Genomic DNA, 23256 nt, shown 5'->3' on the forward strand with positions numbered 1-23256 from the left:
CTAAGCCACTCTTTGAAGTCTCGCCACTCCTTCAAAGGCACATTTGGGTATTTAAACAAGGCCTCTGTGTTGGGTTATAGGTTTCCTCATGCCCTCTGCCGCGTTCCTTGCGGGGTGGAACCGGCGAATGGGAAACCATGGAATGGGAGAATGTTGGGTGGAGATTTGAGTGATACCGGCAGTTGGTGTCGGAGGTCTGAGGAAGGAGGACAGGAGTCGAGGCTGTCATATATTCTTATATTGAATAAAGAAATATAAACTTACCTGGTGTAGGAGAACCTTGTCTACTCTTCACTCTGCCCCTACCAACTCAGACACTTCCTGGAGAAGAGAACCTGAACCAGAACCTGTATCCTGCCAAGAAGACCTGCCTGGCTCCTCAAAGGACTCACCTGTCTGCTTTTTGTGAAGGACTGCTGCCTGGCTGTTGTCCTGCTGCCTTGCTGCTCTCTGGCTGTGGTGAAGAAGTGCTCTCCAAGGGCTTGGATAGAGCTTGCCTCCTGTTCCCTGAAGACTCAGACCTAAAAGACTTAGGGCCTGATTCTGAATACGGCGGGCGGCCGGCGCCGCCCGCTGGGCAGGAACCGCCACTTGGCTGCTCCGCAGTCAAAAGACCGCGGAGGCCATTCTGGCTTTCCCGCTGGGCCGGCGGGCGACCGCCAAAAGCGCGCCCGCCGGCCCAGCGGGAAAGGCCCTGCAACAAGGAAGCCGGCTCCAAATGGAGCCGGCGGAGTTGCAGGGGTGCGACGGGTGCAGTTGCACCCGTCGTGATTTTCACTGTCTGCAATGCAGACAGTGAAAATCATGCCGAGCCCTGTTAGGGGGCCCCTGCACTGCCCATGCCAGTGGCATGGGCAGTGCAGGGGCCCCCAGGGGCCCCACGACACCCGTTCCCGCCATCCTGTTCCTGGCAGTAAAAACCGGCAGGAACAGGATGGCGGGAAGGGGGTTGGAATCCCCATGGCGGCACTGCAAGCAGCGCCGCCATGGAGGATTCCCCCAGCCGGTGGAAATCCGGCGGTAAACCGCCGGACCTGGCTGGGCGACCGCGGCTTCATAGCCGCGGTCGGAATACGGAATGAAGCACTGCCAGCCTGTTGACGGTGCTTCAGCCGGCCTCCACCCTGGCGGTCATAGACCGCCAGGGTTGGAATGAGCCCCTTAATCTCTGCAAGACAGACTCCTTGTGTGATGAAAATCGATGCACAGCATGCCAGAAACTACGCACAGCCTGCACCGCAGTGAAAATTTCACTGCATGCCAGAACGACACAGCCCGACTTCGCAACGAGAAGATCGATGCAATGGCAGCGTAGCGACTGCAAATTCGACGCATGACCTCACCGTATCAACACATAGCCGAGCAGGAACAACGCAGTCTGACTTCCAGAGAGGAATCGCCGAAGCACCTGGCGTGCGGTAGAACGAAGGAGAGAGGCTCTGACCATGCAGCACGTCAGATCTCCAGCTGGCCATTAGTGGAAGCCTCACAGCGGGCTGCCTACCCCAGTCTGCCAGGACGCAATGCTCACAGGATGGGGTCTTGCAGCTCTGGTCAGCATTAACATTGCTCCCACCATGCAGCTCCACCTGTTGCTGCTGCTGCACTTGGCCCTCTGAGCCTTGCTGGTTCTGTGTGTTCAAGGCACGCTTCCACCTGCAGGCTCCAGACTGTGCCTCATCCTTGGTGGCCTAGTGGTTGCCTTCTGTCCCTCCCTCTCTGCTGCCTTCTTTCTTATCTGTGCTCTTTTTTCTACCTTTTTGTTCTTTTGCCTTTTTTCCTGTCTTTTTACTCTTTTTGCCTTTCTGTTTTTCCTCCTTTCCTCTGATCCCCTCACCTCCCTTGGCCCTGCTGGCCCTGTGACCCTGCCCTCATCCAAGTGCTGTGTTTTCCCGCCATAGCACCACCCAACTGAGCAATCTCTCCCACCATGCACCGTGGTTCCCGCACCATCCACTGATTCAACGCCAGCACCCAACATGCCCTCAACTCCGGAGGCTCCACTGCCTGCCACGGCACCTCACACAAGGACACCCAAGGCCCATTTTCCTGCCCCAACTGCACCGTCACCTGTCCTCATACCTTAAACCACCCTCCTCTGGACCTCCTGGACACCTCAGATGTATTCCACTCAACACTTACTTCCTCATCAATCACGCAATAAAATCTCCTCAACTCCATTGCCCTCAACGTCTCTTTCTTTATGGACACCTTGATTACTACCTCCTCAGAACTGGGCATTGCCACTGCCTTCCCCACTGGATACAAGATCATACATCAAGACCTCAACAACAGACCAGGAGGAGGTGTTGCCATCATTCACAAAAACTCACTCTGCCTCATGACCAGTGTTGATGTCGAGAGCCCACCGTCGGAGAACATCTACACTTTCAGATCCAGTCTAATCCAAGCACAATCCTCCATAGCACCCTCATCTACAGAGCCCTCGGATTCCACCTTTCAGCAAAGCACTGACTGACTTCATCGCTACCCATTCACTCACCTGAATGGACTACATACTCCTCGGCAACCTCCACTTTCCCCTCAACAACCATAGCGACCTCTACCCTCATGGAGAACTTTGCAGGAACTGGACCAAGGTCACTGAAGCCAAGCTCACCGCTACACTCTGGCAGTCCCCCCACCAGACATCATGAATGCCAATGCCTCATCCCACTGCCTCCACCAATGCATCACCAACTGTGCCCCCCTAAGGAAAACCACCACCACAGGAGACTGAGCTGGTTCTCCCCTGACCTCCAAGAATCCAAAAGTGCATGCAGACAGCTCAAGGGAAAATGAAGAAGCAGTAAGAGGTCAACAGACCGCAAAGCCTTCAAAGATGCCATAACTTCATACCACCGGTTAATCAGATTGACTAGAAAATCAGCCATTCAGGAGAGAATCAATACTAAAGCACACAACAGCAAGGAACTTTTCTCCATAGTCAAGGAATTCACAAAACCTGCACAGATACAACAGACATCCCACCAGGGACGGCTCTTACGCAATGGCGAAGGAGCGTTGCCTCCCGGCTGAGCCAGGAGATGAATGCTAAAACAATATTGAATTATTGTTTTATAATTCATCTGCTAGCTCAGCCAGGAGTGTTTTCAGGGTGGGACAGGGCTGGGCTGTGGTCGGTGGGAGGGGGAGGAGGGGAGAGTGCACTAAGTTCACATGTGTGTTTGGCCGGCCATCTGAGGCTGGCCAAACACACATGCACACTTAGGTTTTTCCAGCCCGACTGTGTACTCAGTCGGGCTGGAAAAATAGCTGTTGCATCCCACCCTCCCAGGACCTCTGTGATAGCCTCCCCACCTTCTGCCACCAGAAAATTCAGGACATCTATGAAGGATTCGCAAGCAAATGAACGCGCACCACCACAGACGCCAATCACCACCTGATGGTGAAGCACTGAACCCTCCTCACTCCAGAAGACACCATGAAGCTCATGAACACCACCAACGCTGGGGCAGACCTATCTCACTGCTCCCATTTCCAGCCACAGTGACTAAAAAAGCAATCAATGCACAGCTCACTGAGCTCATCGAAGCCAACCACATCCTCTACCCCTTCCAATCCAGATTTAGGAGCATCCACAGCACCAAAACCACACTCCTGGCAGCCATGGATGACATATGCACCCTACTGGATTGCAGTGAGACAGCTGCCCTCATCCTCCTTGACCTTTCCACTGCCTTCAACATTGTCTCCCATACTACCTTGTGAACCTGACTACATGATGCCTGCGTCCGTGGCAAAGCCCGGGAGTGGGTCGTCTCCTTCCTCAGTGGCTGAACCCAGGGAGTCAGGCTCCCATCTCTCACCTCAAAGCTTATGGAAACCACATGCGTAGTTCCCCAGGGTCCTCCCTGAGCCCCACCCTTCAACACTGTCTCCCACACAACCTTGTGCACCAGACTACACAACGCCGGCATCCGTGGCTAAGTCCTGGAGTGGATCTGCTCCTTCCTCAGTGGCCGAGCCCAGGGAGTCAGGCTCCCACCTTTCACCTCAGAGCCAATGGGAACTCCTGAGCCCCACCCTCTTCAATGGCTACTTGACCCTGCTTGTCGAGATCATCATACACCACGGGCTCAACATCTTCTCATACGCTGACAAAACACAACTCATTCCCTTCATAACCGACAAACCATCAACAGGCAAAAAGAACTTTCACAACCAAACCAAGTCGCCAGCTGGATGAGAGACAGCTGCCTCAAGCTCAACTCGGACAAGATGGAGATCCACATCCTGGGCCCCACTGCTACTGCCTTGGATGACTCCTGGTGGCCCACTGCCCTCAGAACTGCTCTGGCAGGCCCTGGATTGGGAGCCCCTTCTTGGGCTCCGTTCTCCAGCTTGTGATGTGGTAATGTGACCAGGACAGGATCCTGTGGCACCAGCTAGCCCTTCACTGGTAGCCCAGTTTAGGAAACTATGATAAGATCCCAGGTCTCTCTTCTCTGGGTCATCACCTGGAAAAGCACCCAGGAATGGATTTTGCGGGCACCAGGAAGCTGTCCCTCACTTTGCTTCAGTGTAAAGGTGCCTATAATGAATGAGATGCTTCCATGATTAAAATGTTGAATGTTAAATTATGTGGGACCTGCCTCCAATAGGCCTTACTGCAGAGGGCCTTTGGAGGGGTTTAATCACAGCAGGCACAGAGTAGTCTCCACTGTGATTAAACCTAAGGTCCTGCTGCTTTTAAAATTGTCGGGCGGACAAAAATCTTGATTGCATATGTGCTCCATTGCAACAGAGACTACATAATGTCAAGATGCAAATCATCCATGTAAACATTATCTGTTCTCATGTTCCAAACAGGACTATTATAATGCAGGGGAAACTGTGATCAAGAGATGTTGAAAGCCCATAGTTCCCTGTCGGTAAAATAGCTATTACCATTTCCTGACAGTATTCATGCAAATACAGTGGAAAGTATATGTAAAAGCCATTTAAAATCCATCTCCCCGATGCAAAATCCCCCATGCAGAACACAGCAATGACAATTGACCTTCACCGTTTAATAAATAACAGTATCATGTATAACTACCAGCCATTTAACCCCCATTGTCCCCGAGTAAGAAAAATGAATGTCCATTTCCTCAATATACATCACTACAATACAGTGATAGGTACATGTTACAGCCATTTAACACCCATCACATCCATGTGGAAATCATTATGGCCATTATCCAAAGTGAGATACATAAAATACTGTGCCCAGGGTATGTCATAGTCTCTTACTCCCCCCCCCCCTTAGTTTCCCATGTAAACTATCTATTTCCATTTTCATACCAGGACGAAAATAATATAGGGGCAATTGTATTCACTAATAGCTGTTTAAAGACCATGATCCGCTGTCAATAAAATAGCTATTACCATTTCTTTACAATATTCATGAAAATTCATTGGCAGGAATAAGCAGTGGAGACCACCACAAATCTCAAGGGTGGAATGCAGGGGAACAATAAATGTCAAAAAAAGTACCTGTCCGCCACTGCCAGCCATCTCACTCCTCTTCCCTCCCGATAGTGTTGGTGTCCCAGCAGTCCCTGGGGCACCAGAGCAGGCTCCCCACCCAATCTTGGTGCTGCTCTCATGCTATACCTAGCATGAGAGCAGTGTCAAGATTAGCCTAAGTGGCTTGGTCTGCTGCTCAGACAGTACACTGGAGTCTGTGCTGTTTCTTCAACCCGGCTCTGCAACATTGCTGGGTTGAAGAAACCTAAGTACGTATGTCTGTTTGGCCGGCCTAAGTCGGAAAGGCCAAACTGACATGCGCACTTAAGTGCACTCACTCCACTCCTCCTCCCCTCCCACGTTCCAGCCACACCCCTCCCTGCACATGCTGGCTGAGCCAGCAGCTGAAAAATAAAACAATAGTAAAATATTGCTTTATTTTTCAGCTGCTGGCTCTTAGCCAGTGAGGCGACACTCCCTTGCCATTGTGGAGGAGTCACCCCTGTGTATACTTTTAAGCCATTTAACATACATTATACACAATAATAAAATGCCTATCCCTATTTCCTACCTGAAGCAATACTAATACAGTCCCACAAATATTCAAAGGCCATATAACCCCATAATCCCCCATGCAGAACACAGTTTTGCCCATTTACCTTCAACATTTACTAAACAACAGTACTGGATATATGCATCAGATATTTAACCCCCATCACCCCCATTAAAAAAAAATATTAATGTCCAGTTCTTCACACATCACTACACTACAGTGGCAGGTGTATGCAACAGCCATTTGACACCCATCGTCCCCAATCAGAAATTATAATGGCCATTATCCCAAGAGGGCTAGGTAAAATACCATGCCCAGGAAATGTAAGAGCCATTTGCCCTCCTTAAGCCTCCTTTAAACATTATCTATTTCCATTTTGCTACCTGGGCAGTTATAATATAGGGGAAAATGTGTTCAATATCTGTTTAAAGCCCATAATCCCCTGTAGGTAAAGCAGCTATTACAATTTTTTTCCTACCTTGAACAATCCGAATACATTTCCAAATATATTCAATGGCCATGTAATACCCATAATCCCTTATTCAGAACTCATCTATGCTACTTTACTTTCAACATTCACTAAATAACAGCACCCCATCATCCCCATTTAAAAAAGTATGTATGCCCATTTGTTCAACAAACGTCACTACACTACAGTGGCAGATGTATGCAACAGCCAATTAAAACTCATCATCCACCATTTAAATTCATTATGGGCATTATCCCAAGAGGGCTTTGCATTACTTTTTTCCATTTTCGTAACAGGGTAATTATAACATAGGGGACATAATCCTCTGTAAGTATAGCAGCTATGACCATTTTCATGAAAATACAGTGGTAGGTATATATCTAGGTGATTTAACGTCCATTATCCTCGTTGTACAGCATCCCTATCCCTATTTCCTTCATTGAACAATCCTAATACGTTTCCAAATATATTCCATGGCCATGTAATATCCATAATCCCCCATGCAGGACACAGCTATGCCCACTTACTCTTAACATTTACTAAATAACAGTACCCGATAAATTTATGAGCCATTTGAAGAAATATTTATGTCCATGTCTTCAACAAGTCACTACACTTCAATGGCAGGTGTATGTAACAGCCATTTAACACTCATCATACCACAAGCAGAATTCATTATGGCCATTATCCCAAGAGGGTTATGTAAACTACCATGCCCACGGTATTTAGCAGGAATTTACTCCACATAACCCCCTTTAAAGTTTATCTATTTCCATTTTCCTTACATGATCATTATAATATAGAGAAAATACAAAACAACTGTTTAACACCCTTAATCCCCTGTGAGTAAAGTAACTATTACAATGTATTTGCAGTAGTCATGAAAAATCGGTGGTAAGTATGTATGTCAAAGCCATGTAATACCCATCATCCCTGATGTAGAACATTCCTTTCCATATTTCTTACCTTTTACAATACTAATACATTTCCAAATATATAGGCCCTCATTCTGACCCTGGCGGTCTTTGACCGCCAGGGCGGAGGACCGCGGGAGCACCGCCGACAAGCCGGCGGTGCTCCAATGGGGATTCCGACCGCGGCGGTAAAGCCGCGGTCGGACCGGCACCACTGGCGGGGTCCCGCCAGTGTACCGCGGCCCCATTGAATCCTCCGCGGCGGCGCAGCTTGCTGCACCGCCGCGGGGATTCTGACCCCCCCTACCGCCATCCAGATCCCGGCGGTCGGACCGCCGAGATCCGGATGGCGGTAGGGGGGGTCGCGGGGCCCCTGGGGGCCCCTGCAGTGCCCATGCCACTGGCATGGGCATTGCAGGGGCCCCCGTAAGAGGGCCCCTACATGTATTTCACTGTCTGCTGCGCAGACAGTGAAATACGCGACGGGTGCAACTGCACCCGTCGCACAGCTTCCACTCCGCCGGCTCGATTCCGAGCCGGCTTCATCGTGGAAGCCTCTTTCCCGCTGGGCTGGCTGGCGGTCTGAAGGAGACCGCCCGCCAGCCCAGCGGGAAAGTCAGAATTACCGCCGCGGTCTTTCGACCGCGGAACGGTAACCTGACGGCGGGACTTTGGCGGGCGGCCTCCGCCGCCCGCCAAGGTCAGAATGAGGGCCATAGTCATGAAACACCCATATGTGCCTATAGATGACCCAGTATGCCCATTTACCTCCTTCAACATTTACTAAATAACAGAACCAGAACACTGGACAACAACCCTGAGGTTTGCTTCTTAGGCCTGTTCTGTAATCCAACCTCCAATTTTGGGGAAAAGGTTTGCAAACCTGGCAATGGCATTGTCCAGAAAGTGGGGGGCCATGGCCTGGAAATCACCAGTGGGAACTAGACTAGAAACATGGGTGGCAGACGTCACATGATGGGCACAGGCTGAGGAAAGAATGCTGCTGGGCGTAGAGGCAAGAGAAGTCTGATGCAGACCCATAGCACACTTATGGACAGATGTGGTAGATGCCTATGAGTGATGAGAGATGAGAATCTGGGATCACACAAGGATATGGGAGAGGCTAATGAAAGTGGCACACTGGGCTCTGTTATAGGTGAATGATTACTTGATGTTAATTCTTCCTCCTCCGACAAGTAATGGAGGAGGTGAGGTGTTCCTCAAGTAAAGAATAGCAGCGGCTCCTGGGATGAAAGCTGTCATTCCACTGGACGGCCCCACCGGTACCCCACCCCGAACAACAGTTACTGGGTTTGAAACACCACTCCACTACTGACTACACACAGTTGTTGAGAATGAGCAGCTAGGGGACAGGGTTGTGAGTTTGTTGATTAACATGTATTGTATTTCTAAGACACTAACCATGTAGTGGCATGCAAACATTCTGTGAAGGTAAAAAGAACCCTAACCCTGTAAATGAGTGACACTGCTGTCTGCAATATGAGGAAAAAATGATTAAATTTAGCTATGTCGCTTAGCTATGTCATCAACTACCTGATCTAGATAATCATAATGTAATTATATACAAAAAGCATGAGAACAAATTGTCGGATACATGCTTTATTTGCAAAATACCAAAAAGTGTTTTTAAAAAACCTAACAATACCAGGTATATGTACCAGTCATTTAACCCCCCATCATAGCCATTAAAAAAAATGTGTATGCCTGTTTTCTCAACACATGTCACTACACTACAGTGGCAAGTATATGTTACATCTGTTTAACACAAATCATTGTTATTGATATTACCATTTTCTTACAGTAATCAAGAGAATATAGTGGCAGGTAGATGTAAAAACTATTTAACACCAATCGTCCTTGTTGCAGAAAACCCTAGTCCCATTTTTACCTGGGACAATCCTAATACAGTCCCAAATATTTTCAATGACCATGTAACCCACACAATCTCCCATGCAGAACAGAGCTATGTCCATGTTCGTTCAACATTTACTAGATAGCAATACCAGGTAGACGTACTAGCCATTTAATGCCCATCTTCCCTATGAACAAACACCCTATCCCCATTTCCTACCTGGATCAATACTAAATCATTCCTAAATAGATTCAAAGGCAATGAAATACCCATATTCCCTCACGCAGATCAACACTATGCCTATTTTCAGCATTTAATAAAAATATCAGTTGTATGAAATAGCCATTTAACCCACATCTCCTGATAAGTAAACAATAAGATCTGTTGAAGAGAGTTAACTTTCACTTTGCGCATGTAAGCTAAAACACACCCTGGGAGATAAACAATAACCATTGCTGAAGAGAGCTAACTTTCACTTTGCACATGTAAGCATTAAACTCCACTCCACCGGTGGACACTTAAGAGAATGCACACTATAATTCTTTCATCTCCAATGATCCTCACAGTATGGTTTCATTTGTTTAAGTAGCAAACACATCAGTACTCCTGTGACTGCCACCATCTTTCCTTTGATTGATTATCTATTGCAAAGAATTTGTGCTTCCTGGTGTGGAGGTCACAGTGAGAAGGGTCTGATCCCAGCCCCTTCATCAGCAAAGGAGAAGGCTCACGTTTAATGTGTATGAAAATAGTTTTTGGGGAGGGCCTGAATCTTAACAGTTGATATTTTAAAGTCATGAGATATTTGTATGAAGCCATTACCAATGCTTATGCCTAGTAGCACAACATTAATTTATTGAAGTAGGGTAAGCTGTTGATGCTCTAATATAAACATCATTAGGCTTATTTAGAAGAGGATTGAAAGGTACATTTAGTCAAAGCATAACTGATTCAATCATCTCACCTCTTGTGGCATAAACCCTGTAGAAAGCACACCTCAGGTGGGAGACATTGTCCTTTAAGACTCTTTTGGCACTGCAAAGTACTAGAGTTAACTCCAGCTAAAAACAGCCACAAGGCGACTTGTTTCAAATTAACCCCTCCCCATCCCTATTAACTCTTTTTTATAAGTTGTGTTCAAAAGATGTTTAATCCTCCACACAGATAAATTAGGAAGCAGATACATTCAAATATCGTGAACTCCATTAGAGATCACCAATGCAATGGTCATTCCATAACACAAAGTTTGAGCGCAGCAAGTTTTAAGAAAATTCACCTTGACACCTACCCTACATCCTGATGGTGTTAAGGGTGTAGAACTATGGCAAAGAAGAGTTGGAATCAATATAAATAGGATTACTGATAGGACTCCAATATTAATTCATCTTCCACTCTTCTCATAACAGTCATGACGAATCAGAATGTGGCAAGCAGAAAGTGTCCACAAAAAGACACAGACACAAATTATTTCAGGAAATAAACTTTAATACAGTTCAGATAGCCTTACTTCTATGTCCTACATCCTCACCGAGTTATAAACACCCTGAGGTAATATTCAATCATAGACAGGGAACAAAACAGGAAACACTTGCTAACCCCACCCACCCTCCAGCTAAGGGCTATAATACATTTGCCACACCATAGCACTTCCTGTTTTGCTTCCTGTCTATGACATGGGTTAAGATATAGGGACGCAGAGGTGACTGCTTTTGCTTCCATCACTTTATCACAAAGTTGCTCCCTCTACCAAGCTCTGTGGGTGCTTGTGGCCTATGAAGGAGCAGCAGGGTCAGGAAGTGGGTGTGTCATCCTTTACCCGGTTTTCATGTGAGGTAAGCCATGTGGGGCAGGCCACTGAGATGCCTGCTATTCTCAGCAGCCATGAGTGTCACACCCCTATTCTGCTTTTTTTGCAGAAGTTCGGGCTTTGTAGTATGCACTCACTTACAGTGACAGGCCGCTCAGATTACTATGGTGTGAACCTTGGCAGTTGCATTGCACTATTCCTGGGCCCTGCTCCGCTGTTGTGAACGGAGTCGGCTCCTTAAAGTGAGGCATGCTGGCCCGGCAGGACGCACCGGTGAGATGGCTGTGAGTGTGCCTCGGGCCATGTCTGTATTTCTTGAGACCTCCTTCATGTTCTGAGTGGAGGCTGGGCTTTTTCATGAGGAATGGTGGTGCGCCTACCTCATCGGTCTCTAGGTCTCACTGTGCATTCATGGGGAACGGCTGCTGTTTCGGCCCAGATGGCCTGCTTTTGTTTTGAAGTGCAGGTGTTGACAAAAGCAGGGTGGGTAATTTCGCATTCAAGGCAATCATGCATGGGGTTTGACAGCAGGATTTATGGAATAGCTGTCATTTGCTCACACACTCAGGTTACATGCAGTTTGAGCTGTATTGTTATTAGTCGGACATACCAGTCTCATACAGTTTGAACTGAAGTGTTTTTAGGAGTACTTATAACTGTGAATTACTGGGAGCTTCACATTTCTGTTAACTCAATCCTGTACAAGGTGTGTGGGCTGACTGACATTCGGAGTTGGCTCTGACTATGGGGAAATACGATGGGAAGTGGAAGCATTGCTCCCCTACATCCTCATCTACTTCAGTGGGCAGTCAGGTGCCACCACCTCCCCATAAGAAGAAGAAATGGGATGAAGAGGACAGGCTTTAAAAAAGAAAAATAAGAAATACAGTTCTGTGTCTGGAGGTGGGCAAACTCCTAATCATCAGATGAATCTTTCCTGGGCATGATGGAACATAAAGGGAAATACATATCAAACGACATGTCACCAGATATTCTTGCTCGTGTTAGTGGAAACATGGGATTTCTGGAGGAGGAAGTGGCTAGCACTTCAAAAGACACTATGCCGGTCATTTTGACTTTGGCGGTAAAAACCGCCCACCACCGTGGTGACGACCGCCAAAATACCACCACCGCGGCTACCATTGACTGCCAGATTATGAACACTGCCGGACTTCTAACACAAGAAGGGCAGAAACTCAGCAGTGTTGATGGTGGCGGATGGTGGTAAGGTGGCGCTGCTACCACCAGCACCGCCACGCCAGTTGAATGCTACCAGCCGTATTATGGCAAGTAATACGGCCTGCCAGTATCCTGCTGGTGGGCGCTGCTGGCGGTAGCTGTGCCCCATCCCGTCCCCTGGTGGAAGACCTCCTTGCACAAGGTAAGTCAGGCTTCTGACAGAGGAGGGGGCGGGAGGGTGGGGGTGTTGTGTTTGTGCGTCTGAGAATGTGTGAGTGAGTGTGTGAATGCATCTGTGTGTGTTGTGTTGTGTGCATGGTTGTATGCATGTGAGTGAATGCGTGTAAGAATGGTGAATTGAGTGCGTGTCTGCCTGTCAGTGTGATTGTATGTGTGTGAGCATGTCTGGATGTATGCGTGTATGATAGTGTGAGTGATTGGGTGTATGCATCGTGTGTGTCTGTGGGTGTGTGCGTGTATGGAGGGTGAGTGATAGGATCGGAGGGGATGGAGGTTTGTGTGGTTGGATCAGAGGGGGTGGATGGTGTGTTTGGATCGGGTTGGGGTGTATTTGAATGTCAGGGGTGGGGGTTAGTGTGTATGGGGCTTTGGATGGAGGGGAGTTGGTGGGAGTTTGGATGGAGGTTGGTGGGGGTGTCTAGTGAGTCTTGGGGGGTGGGGGAGCCACCTACCGGTGACAGGGAAGAAATTCCCTGTCACCTGTATGGCCCACCGCCATAGTTTTTGTGGTGTTGCTAATGCCATGAAAACCAGGATGGTAGGCAGGCTCATAATGCTGCTTGTGGTACTGTGCCAGCTCCTGGGCTGGAGATTGACATCTCCAGCCCAGCGGCTGATAACGCCATGGCAGTATGATTGGAGAAGGGGCCGGGTTGGCAGCAGCCAACCCGTCATTCTGATAATGTGGCCGTAGGTACTGCCAGCCTGTTGGCGGTACTGCTGTCACACTAACAGCCACAACTGGGGTCATAATGACCCCCTATATTGCCACAATATAGGAAACAAGCAAGTAGAGACATGCCTATTCATCTTTTTGTTATGACGATCAGTTAAATGGTTGGAGGGATCCGTAATGCATTAATGTACCCTGCTTCATGTCAAAGCTGTACCCATTTAAAGATATGGAGTATACCCTTCCCAAGATAGTAGATTTTTAACTGTATTGTGGACAGTCTGGTTGGGCGACCGTCAATGGCATAAGAAAATATTCTTATGGATAGAGAGGATAAAAATATTGGGCACCTTTTTTAAAAAAGCTTATGCTGGCTCACATATGACCATTTGTTCTGTAATCTTTGGGGCATATGTGGCTCAATCATTGGTGTCTGACTTTAAACTGTTGTTCTCTATTATGCAGGAGGGTGGATATTGCCTAGAGTTGTTGAAGTCTGTGGTAAGACAAACTGAGTTTTTTATGACATTTCCTTGGTTTCTGTTAGGGCTTCTGCCTTATCTTGTGGAGCTCCATTGCTTTCGGCCACAACCTTTTTCTATAGCTTTGTAACACTGATTCTGCTCAAAAGGCTATAGTTTTGCGATTGCCATTTATAGGATCACATTTGTTTGGGAAGGACCTTGAACACAAGCTTCATGAAGTCTTCAAGGAGAGGAATAATTCATTTTTCTTTCGGAAGCAGCAGCAGAATAAACCGTCATTCTCCTCTTTGAAATCATTTCATCAACCATTTCAATGGATTGATGGTGGGGTATGAAACCCCTGGGGAAAAGTGTCCAAGGGAAGTTCCAGAAGAAATCCTAGCAAAGTGGCAAAGTACCAGAGGTTGGTGGGAGACTCCATCTTTTCCTGGAGAATTGGTGCTGCATGACTTCGAACAGGTAGGTGCTGAACATTCTGGAAAGAGGTTACATCAGGAACTGTTCATATGCCACTTCCTAATGACCCACTGGGGAGGGAGTCCTTGATGGATGGTATTCAAGAAAGCTAGTGTTCCAGTCCCAAGAGGGCAGAGAGGTTTAGGTGTTTATTTCATTGTGTTCCTGATCCCAAAGGTGACTGGGGATTCAGGATTGTTATCAAGCCCAAGGCACTGAACAATCATGTATGCAGCATTCAGTTCAAGTTGGAAACATTGCAAAGGATCATTCCCTTGATTTAAGCAAGCTTAGTGATAAGTACTTTCAACCTGATGGAAGCATATCTTCTTGTGCCCATGGCATCGTGATTCCAGCAGTTTCTCTGATTTTTTCTGATGGGGCATCATTGACAGTATGCTGTTCCACCTTTTGTCCAGAAGTCGTCACCCAGAGTGTTTATCAAAGTAGTGGCTCTGTTGGTAGCTTACCATCTTCCTTTGGATAATTTGGTGTTTCCTTTCCTGGATTGGTGGCTCCAAGCCCCATCTGTTCAGGTGATACAGTAACATCTGGAGGTGACTACTGTTATGCTAAGGAGCCATGGCTTTCTCTTGAATATCCCAAAATGCAATCTCCAGCCCTTGCCACAGCAGTCATTCATAGGTGCAGAATTCGACTGAATCCTGTGCAAGGTATTTCTTCCTCATTCCAGAATCCAGTGTCTGCTAAATATTTTGACTTCTCTGTTGTCACAGAAAACAGCCCCTTTGAGTCAGTGGATGGTGGTACAATGGCACATGGCAACAACAGATCTGCAACAACAGATGCAAGTGCCCTGAAAATGGAGGAGGGGCACTGGGACATCGATGGAACAGGTCAGAGACCAGTCACTCATCAATTGGAAGGAACTGTCAGCAGTGGAGAGAGTGCTCTGACATTTTAAGCTATATCTATCCAATTGCAAAATCCTGATTTGGTCATACTAAGCTGTGACATATGTCAACCATCAGGGCAGCCCTCACCGTCACTAACTCAATCAGGTGGTATGTGTGGTGGCAAGTTGGAAGGAGCTTCATCTCCAATCCAGATCTGCTCAACACATCAGGGGTGTGGACAATGTGGTGGTAGATGCCTTGAGCCAGAGATTTTCATCCTCTCAGGATCTTCTGCTTTCCACCACGGAATTCCGCCAGATCTGCCGAAAGATTGGATGCCCCCACAATGGATTTGTTTGCCTCCAGGGGCAATACTTTTCTGCTAATATTTTTCACCAGGATGCCACAAGTGGGGGTCTGGGGTGTGGATGCCTTATCCATTTTGTGTCCTCCAATGTTACTGTATGCCATTCTTCCCTTTCTCCTCATTTGGGCTTTTTTGCTAAAAACGCAGTGGGAGAAGGCACAGATGGTGACATTACTTCCTTGTTGACCAAGGAGGTCATGGTTTCCTTTGTTGAATCGCATGATGGTAGTGCCTCTGTGGATCCTGCCTCACATCCCGTCTCCACTGCGGCCTCCAGTTCACAACTACTGCTCCCTCTAATGCTAGCAGTTGGAAGGTTGATTGGTGGACTCCATAGAGGCAAGGTCTGCCGCTTACCAGGCATGGCTCACGGTGCGGTAAAGGGGCTGGGTGGCGCAGGGCGGGAGGAGTGGAACGAAAAATATTAAATAAAAAAAAGAAACCTTTCCTGATCTCCCACTGCCTCCGTCGCTCTTCTGGCTCTACTTGTAGGCACAGGCTCCCAGGCTGCCCTGCGGCCAACCTTAACATTGCTCACACGCTTCTGGCAGCATACTGGGAGCCTGGGCCTGCTGTCTCTGACCCGACAACATAGTGATGGGTTGGAGAGAGTTCAGTGCGCATGTGTGTTTGGGCCGGCCCAAGAAGGCTGGCCAAACACACATGACCACTGAGGGGAGTGCGTATCACTCCCTCTCATTCCCTGTCATTCCCCATGGCCCTGCCCCTTTAGAAATAAAACAATAATAAACATATAGAGGGTCATTCTGACCCTGGCGGCCGGTGGCCGCCAGGGCCACCGACCACGGGAGCACCGCCGACAGGCTGGCGGTGCTCCAATGAGCATTCTGACCGCGGCGGTTCAGCCGCGGTCAGAAGCAGAAAGTCAGCGGTCTCCCGCTGACTTTCCGCTGCTCATTGGAATCCTCCATGGCTGCGGAGCGCGCTCCGCAGCCATGAGGATTCTGACCCCCCCTACCGCCATCCAGTTCATGGCGGGAAAGCCGCCATGAACAGGATGGCGGTAGGGGGGGTCGCGGGGCCCCTGGGGGCCCCTGCCGTGCCCATGCCAATGGCATGGGCACGGCAGGGGCCCCCGTAAGAGGGCCCCAAAATGTATTTCACTGTCTGCCTTGCAGACAGTGAAATACGCGACGGGTGCAGTAGCACCCGTCGCACCTTCCCACTCCGCCGGCTCGATTACGAGCCGGCATCCTCGTGGGAAGGTCGTTTTCCCCTGGGCTGGCGGGCGGTTTAACTGGAACCGCCCGCCAGCCCAGGGGAAAACTCGTAATACCCGCCGCGGTCTTTTGACCGCGGCGCGGTAATTTGGAGGGCGGGATCCTGGCGGGCGGCCTCCGCCGCCCGCCAGGGTCATAATGAGGCCCATAGTTTATTATAATTTTATTTTTGAAAGGTTTGCTGCTGCTGCTGCTGGCAGGGGACAACGCTCACTGCCGCTTACCTTATTTCAGTGGTTCATGGCTCTAATAGGCCTTCTTTGCAATCTTCTCATTCTAAGCACTGGGCTAAATTTGATTCTTAGTGTAGTTTTCCTAAGCCTTCTCCTCCATCTTGCTAGATTTCTTAAATTCTTCAATGTTTCCTGGATGGGTTTGATAAAGGTTATGCGCTATCTACCTGAAAGAGAAAATGGGCAGGTATCAGAGCATTCATGGATTCTGTGTCTTTTTCTTACAATGCTGGGTCTTTGGTAGTGTTTTGCTGTCGCCTCCCACTGTCAGGTTTTATGTGCATTTCTGAGCTCTTTCTCTGGTTCTGCAAGTCTTTCAATTTCCTCCTCTTGAATATTTGTCCTCTGTGGATTTGAAATATCTTTCATTTAAAGTGGTTCTGGTGGCTATCATATCTGCAAGGCACTTGGGGGAATTTTCTGCTTTGCGATGCTCTCCCTCATTTTTTAGATTCATGGAGGATGCAGAGGTATTGAGAGTGGATTCTGTATTTCTTCCAAAAAGGCATTTCAAATTAAATTACTCTCAGTAGCTTGTGTTACCCTGTTTCTGTCCTTCTCCTTCTTCTGTGAGGAACAAGTGTTTCGCACTTTGGATGTGCGTTATCTGCGTATGTTGACAGATCTGCTACATTTCAGAATTCTGCAGTCTCCTTTTCGCTCTTGGTCTTGCAGGACAAGAGAAAGCAGCATCTAATACGACACTGAGCATTGGACTAAAACACTATCACCTTGGCATATCAGGGCTCTGAGATGCCATGCCCTTCTGATATTCAAGTAAAATCCACTTGGATGTTGGCTTCCTAGACCACAGTTAAGGGAATGTCCTTGGATGAGATCTGTCTAGTTGAAACTTGGGATTCTGAGCACACATTCATTAGATACTATCATCTAAATAGCGCAACAACGGATCGTTTGAATTTTGGGAGTGGGGTGTTACTGGGGTTGATGTTCCTGCTCTGTTTCGAGTTTGTGAATTTGACTTTACATTCCCTTGGGTTTTCTTTATATGCTCCACTGTATTTTCTTTCTGGTATGGGTATTGCAAAGACCTTCTGTAGTATGTATGTTTTGGTACACCTCATAGTGTTGATGACTGGGTTGAGGATGTAGAAGTAATGACCTGATTACTTACCAGTAATCCCTATTACTCTTTATCCTACTTGTCCTCGACCCAGTCATGCTTCATGCCCACCCTCCCGATATCAGGCCTTTGTTTTGCTTGGTGTTTCAGGAAGTGCTAAGGGGAGGCTAGTGTATAGCCCTTTGCTGGAGGATGGGTGGGGGTTAGCAAGCATTTTCTGTTTTGTTCTGTGTCTACGATTGAAAAACCTCATAGTGTTTGTGACAGAGTTGGCGGTAAAACAAATGGAATCATGACCACGGCGGAAACCGCCAACACAAACAGCCACTTTAACACACCGACCGCCATGGCGGAAGTAACAAACACCGCTGCGGTAACTGCCAACAGCCAGGTGGAAGACAGTGTACCGCCCACAGCATTACAAGACGCCTATCTGCCACCTTTTCCGGGGCAGTACCAACAACATCAAAAGCATGGCGGAAACAGAACACTGAAGGGAAACGACTCACCTCTTGACACTCAAGGAAGAACCATGACGCCATGGAGCCCAAACTGCAGGTGCTCCCCATGCTGGTCTACCTTCTCATACAACAGGAACACCAATGCTGGCGAAGACGACCACGGTGAGTACTGCACCTAGCACACAAGGGAGGGGCGGAAGAAAAAGAGAGTGACACACACATGCAACACGCAACACCCCATCCCCACCCCCAACACCATAAACACAAAAACATGCAACAACATTACATATAAACCCCGTAACTCTCAGCAAGGACAAAAGAAATGGAGTAAAATGAGTGTAATATTAGAAATTATGAGAAATATGTTCATAAAGCAATAAACAGTATATACAATATATACAAAAGGAAGGGCAATGCCCAATCAAAAATGTCCGTGGCCCACTAGCCCACTGGCCCAAGACACATAGGCCAAGGCCACACTTGACTCCTGCCTCAATACGGAGAGAACACTTCAGGGGCATCAGATTGATAACACACAGGCACCTCAGGGGAAGGGGAATGGGAGGGCACCTCAGCCAGAGGATGGTACAATGCCACTGCTCCTGAAGGGGGCTACGTGCCCCCTGCGATGTTCTGGGGGAGTGCAAAGCCACAGTCTCTCAAGTGGGTGCTTTGCCCACTGCTTGGTCCTGGGGAGTGCAAGGTCACAGTCTCACAAGTGGGTGGTGTGCCCACTGCTTGGTCCTGGGGAGTGCAAGGCCACAGTCTCTCAAGTGGGTGGTTTGCCCACTGCTTGATCCTGGGGAGTGCAAGGCCACAGTCTATCAAGTGGGTGGTTTTCCCACTGCTTGGTCCTGGGGATTGCAAGGCCACAGTCTCTCAAGTGGACGGCTTCTTCCACAGGTTCTGGAGGGGGCCTTGTGCCCAGTGTGCTTCATCCTGGCAAGGAGGGGCTAAGTGGATGGCTTCTACCACTGGTTCTGGGGGGGTTTGTGCCCAGTGTGCTTCATTCTGGATGGGGCAAGGTCACAGTCTCTCACCTGGGTGTCACACTGACATGTGTTGCAAGGGCCAGGACGCACTGTATCTCATGTAGTCACCACTACACACTGCTCACCTGTGGTGACGACTGCTCAGTGGATGCCGGTTGAGCTGCAGGTGGCGGTGCTGGCAGTGGTGGTGGTAGCCTCCAGGCCTTCACAGGCCTCAGACGGCTGCCCACTGGGTCTGCTGCTGCTGGCAGTGGTGCTGCTAGCTGCGGTGCATGTGGCGGTGCTGGCCGCGGTGCAGGTGGCGATGCTGGCAGTGGTGGTGGTAGCCTCCAGGCCTTCACCTGCAGCCTCGGACGGCTGAAATGCCATGGCTGGTGTTCTGTGCACCTTCCTTCCCTTGGCAGATGGTAGTGCCTCCTTGCTTCTGCCAGTTGTTGTCCTTGTCTTTCCCTTGCTGTACTTCTTTTTAATCTTTTTGCACTTCTCCCTCAGACTTACTTTACTGGTCTGTGTGGTCCTAGAAAGCGCTCCTTAAATTGGGATGGTAAGCTAAGACTAATTACATGTGCGTGCATTTTTTCACTAGTTGACACTCACACTGTGTAGCACGGTTGTTCTTTACCACCGTTTTCACACCTGTGGTAATACGTATTGATTCGTCCTTTCTTTTGATTGACCTGTGTACTTTCATTTGCAGGGCGACAGTTAGGAATATTTTGTTCCATACTAATGTAAGTGATTGGATACTTTTTCCTAAGAATTTCTGGTGAATAGTAATCCAGACACCTTTATGATTAGGAGATACACATAGAGGGTCATTCTGACCCTGGCGGCCGGTGGCCGCCAGGGCCACCGACCACGGGAGCACCGCCGACAGGCTGGCGGTGCTCCAATGAGCATTCTGACCGCGGCGGTTCAGCCGCGGTCAGAAGCGGAAAGTCAGCGGTCTCCCGCTGACTTTCCGCTGCTCATTGGAATCCTCCATGGCTGCGGAGCGCGCTCCGCAGCCATGAGGATTCTGACCCCCCCTACCGCCATCCAGTTCATGGCGGGAAAGCCGCCATGAACAGGATGGCGGTAGGGGGGGTCGCGGGGCCCCTGGGGGCCCCTGCCGTGCCCATGCCAATGGCATGGGCACGGCAGGGGCCCCCGTAAGAGGGCCCCAAAATGTATTTCACTGTCTGCCTTGCAGACAGTAAAATACGCGACGGGTGCAGTAGCACCCGTCGCACCTTCCCACTCCGCCGGCTCGATTACGAGCCGGCATCCTCGTGGGAAGGTCGTTTTCCCCTGGGCTGGCGGGCGGTTTAACTGGAACCGCCCGCCAGCCCAGGGGAAAACTCGTAATACCCGCCGCGGTCTTTTGACCGCGGCGCGGTAATTTGGAGGGCGCGATCCTGGCGGGCGGCCTCCGCCGCCCGCCAGGGTCATAATGAGGCCCATAGTCATGTAGGTCCTGACGAAGCATCACTGGATCCGTATGGACCACCAGGATGCGAAACATGTTGACCCTTGATAGGGATGGTTTGGAAATTCCCCACCCTAATTTTTTCCTTTTGATATAGAGTGGTTGATCATTATCTCTGTTTCACTCTTATGACTATCTTTTAACCTTGGCCTCTACCTCTCATCTGGTCCAATAAATTGTTTACCTGTTGTAGGCTTTGAGAGCCAATTTTAATCACCCTTTTTTTTATCTCCTTTCTTGCTTACTCACTCTTGGGGTCACGGCATCATCATTGAAAAGGATCTCCGGCAAAGAGCCCCCCCATTCGGGGTGGTGCCCGTCAGACATTGCAGTGCCGGTCTGACATGGAGCAACTCCGATGATGAAGCATGACATCCTTTTGGATGTGTGAGGTTGCTTGCTCCTAAATTTTAGAACCCCCGCCACAGTATCCTTTCTCTCCTTCTATTTGGAACAGTGTATCTTATATTTTGACATTATCCTGACCAACAGGCTTGATAGGGCCACAATCCAATAACTGTGTGCCCAATTGGAGCCAGACTTGATTTCAGCTATCCGCCACCCCACAGGTCTGTCAGTGCTCTATTTCCTGGTAAGTGGTTCTTTCCAAGCGACAGTGGTCATGGCATCAGGGATGTCACAGCCCATGTTCTCCAATGTGCTGACTAGAGTGTTGTCTGCCCTGCTGAAACATATGCACAGCTACATCATATTCCTCCAGGTGGAGGATTTGGCCACAGGGAAGGCTGACCTCTATGCACTGGGACATATCCCCAACATCATTGGTGCCATTGATGGTACACATATTGCTTTTACCCCTCCCCCCCCGCCCGGAGAAATGAGCAAGTGTTCAGAAATAAGAAAAGCTTTCGCTCTCTGAATGTGCAGATGGTGTGTTTGGCGGACCAGTACATCTCCCAAGTCAATGTCAAATATCCTGGCTCTGTGCATGATGTCTTTATCTTGAGGAATAGCAGCATCCCATATGTGATGTCTCAACTCCAGAGGCACCTGGTGTGGCTAATTGTTGAGCCCATGGTTCCCACCCAGTTGAGGTATGTATATGGATGTAGGTTTGGCCCTAAGGGTGAGTGTGTGGCTAACAGGTATCCCTAGAATATTTGCAGGTGAGTCTGGTTACACCAACCTTTCATGGCTACTGACAACAGTGAGGAATGCCAGGACAAGGGCAGAGGAACGTTATGCATAGACAATAACTCACACAACAGCAAGGAACTCTTTGCTCACCAAACCCAAATCCAGCACCATCGACCCTCCTCACACCCAAAACCTCCCTATTTTCAGCTCAAAATCGTAGACATACACAACAGTTTCACAGTATCAGCACCCACCATTACCACCACCGACACGACCAACAAAACAACGCCCTCCCACACCAACCAACTAAACACCTGGACCCCAACCAACGATGAAGAAACTGAAAAAAACATGAACTCCATCCACTCACACTCCCCCACCGACCCCTGCCCCCACCACATTTTCAACAAAGCCAGCCAAATCATCGCTCCCCAGCTCCACGCCATAATCAACAGCTCCTTCGACATTGCAATCTTCCCAGACATCTGGAAGTACGCCGAAGTCAACGTGCTCATCAAAAACCCAAAGCAAACCCGGAAGACCTCACAAACTACCGTCCCATCTCCCTTCTCCCCTTCCCCACCAAGGTCACTGAGATGATAATGAACGCCCAACTGTCTCACTTCTTAGAGGAAAACAACACACTCAACGCCTCCCAGTCTGGATTCCGCAAGAACCACAGCACTGAGACCGCCCTCATAGCCTGCACAGATGACATCAGAACCAGAGTGGACATGGGCGAGACCATCGCTCTCATCCTCCTGGACCTCTCTGCAGCCCTCAACACAGTGCGCCACCAAACCCTCCACGCATGCCTTTTTGACACAGGAGTCCGACACAAGGCCCTAAACTGTCCCGCCTCCTTCCTTGCCGAAAGAACTAAAGAGTACGTCTCCCTCCCTTCCCGTCTCCAGTCACCAAAGTCATCTGCAGGGTCCCCTAAGGATCCTTCCTCAGCCCCACCCTCTTCAACATATACATGGCCCCCCTTGCCAACATCATCTGCCCCCACGGAATCACCATCATCTCTTACGAAGACAACACCCAGCTCATCATTTCCCTCACCAGGAACCCTTCCACCGCCAAGACAAACCTGCACACTGGACTCCTCTACATGGCCAAATGGATGACAGTAGGCCACCTCAAACTTAACTCCAACAAAACATAAATCATCATCTTCGGCCCCAACAAGACAGCATGGGACGACTCCTGGTGGCCCACCGCCCTCGGACCACCCCCAACACCACCACCCATGCATGCAACCTTGGCATCGTCTTAGACTCATCTCTATCCATGTCCCAGCAAATCAACACCATATCGTCCTCCTGCTTCAA

This window comes from Pleurodeles waltl, chromosome 3_1, assembly GCF_031143425.1.
Source record: "Pleurodeles waltl isolate 20211129_DDA chromosome 3_1, aPleWal1.hap1.20221129, whole genome shotgun sequence".
In the NCBI taxonomy this organism is placed as follows: Eukaryota; Metazoa; Chordata; class Amphibia; order Caudata; family Salamandridae; genus Pleurodeles; species Pleurodeles waltl.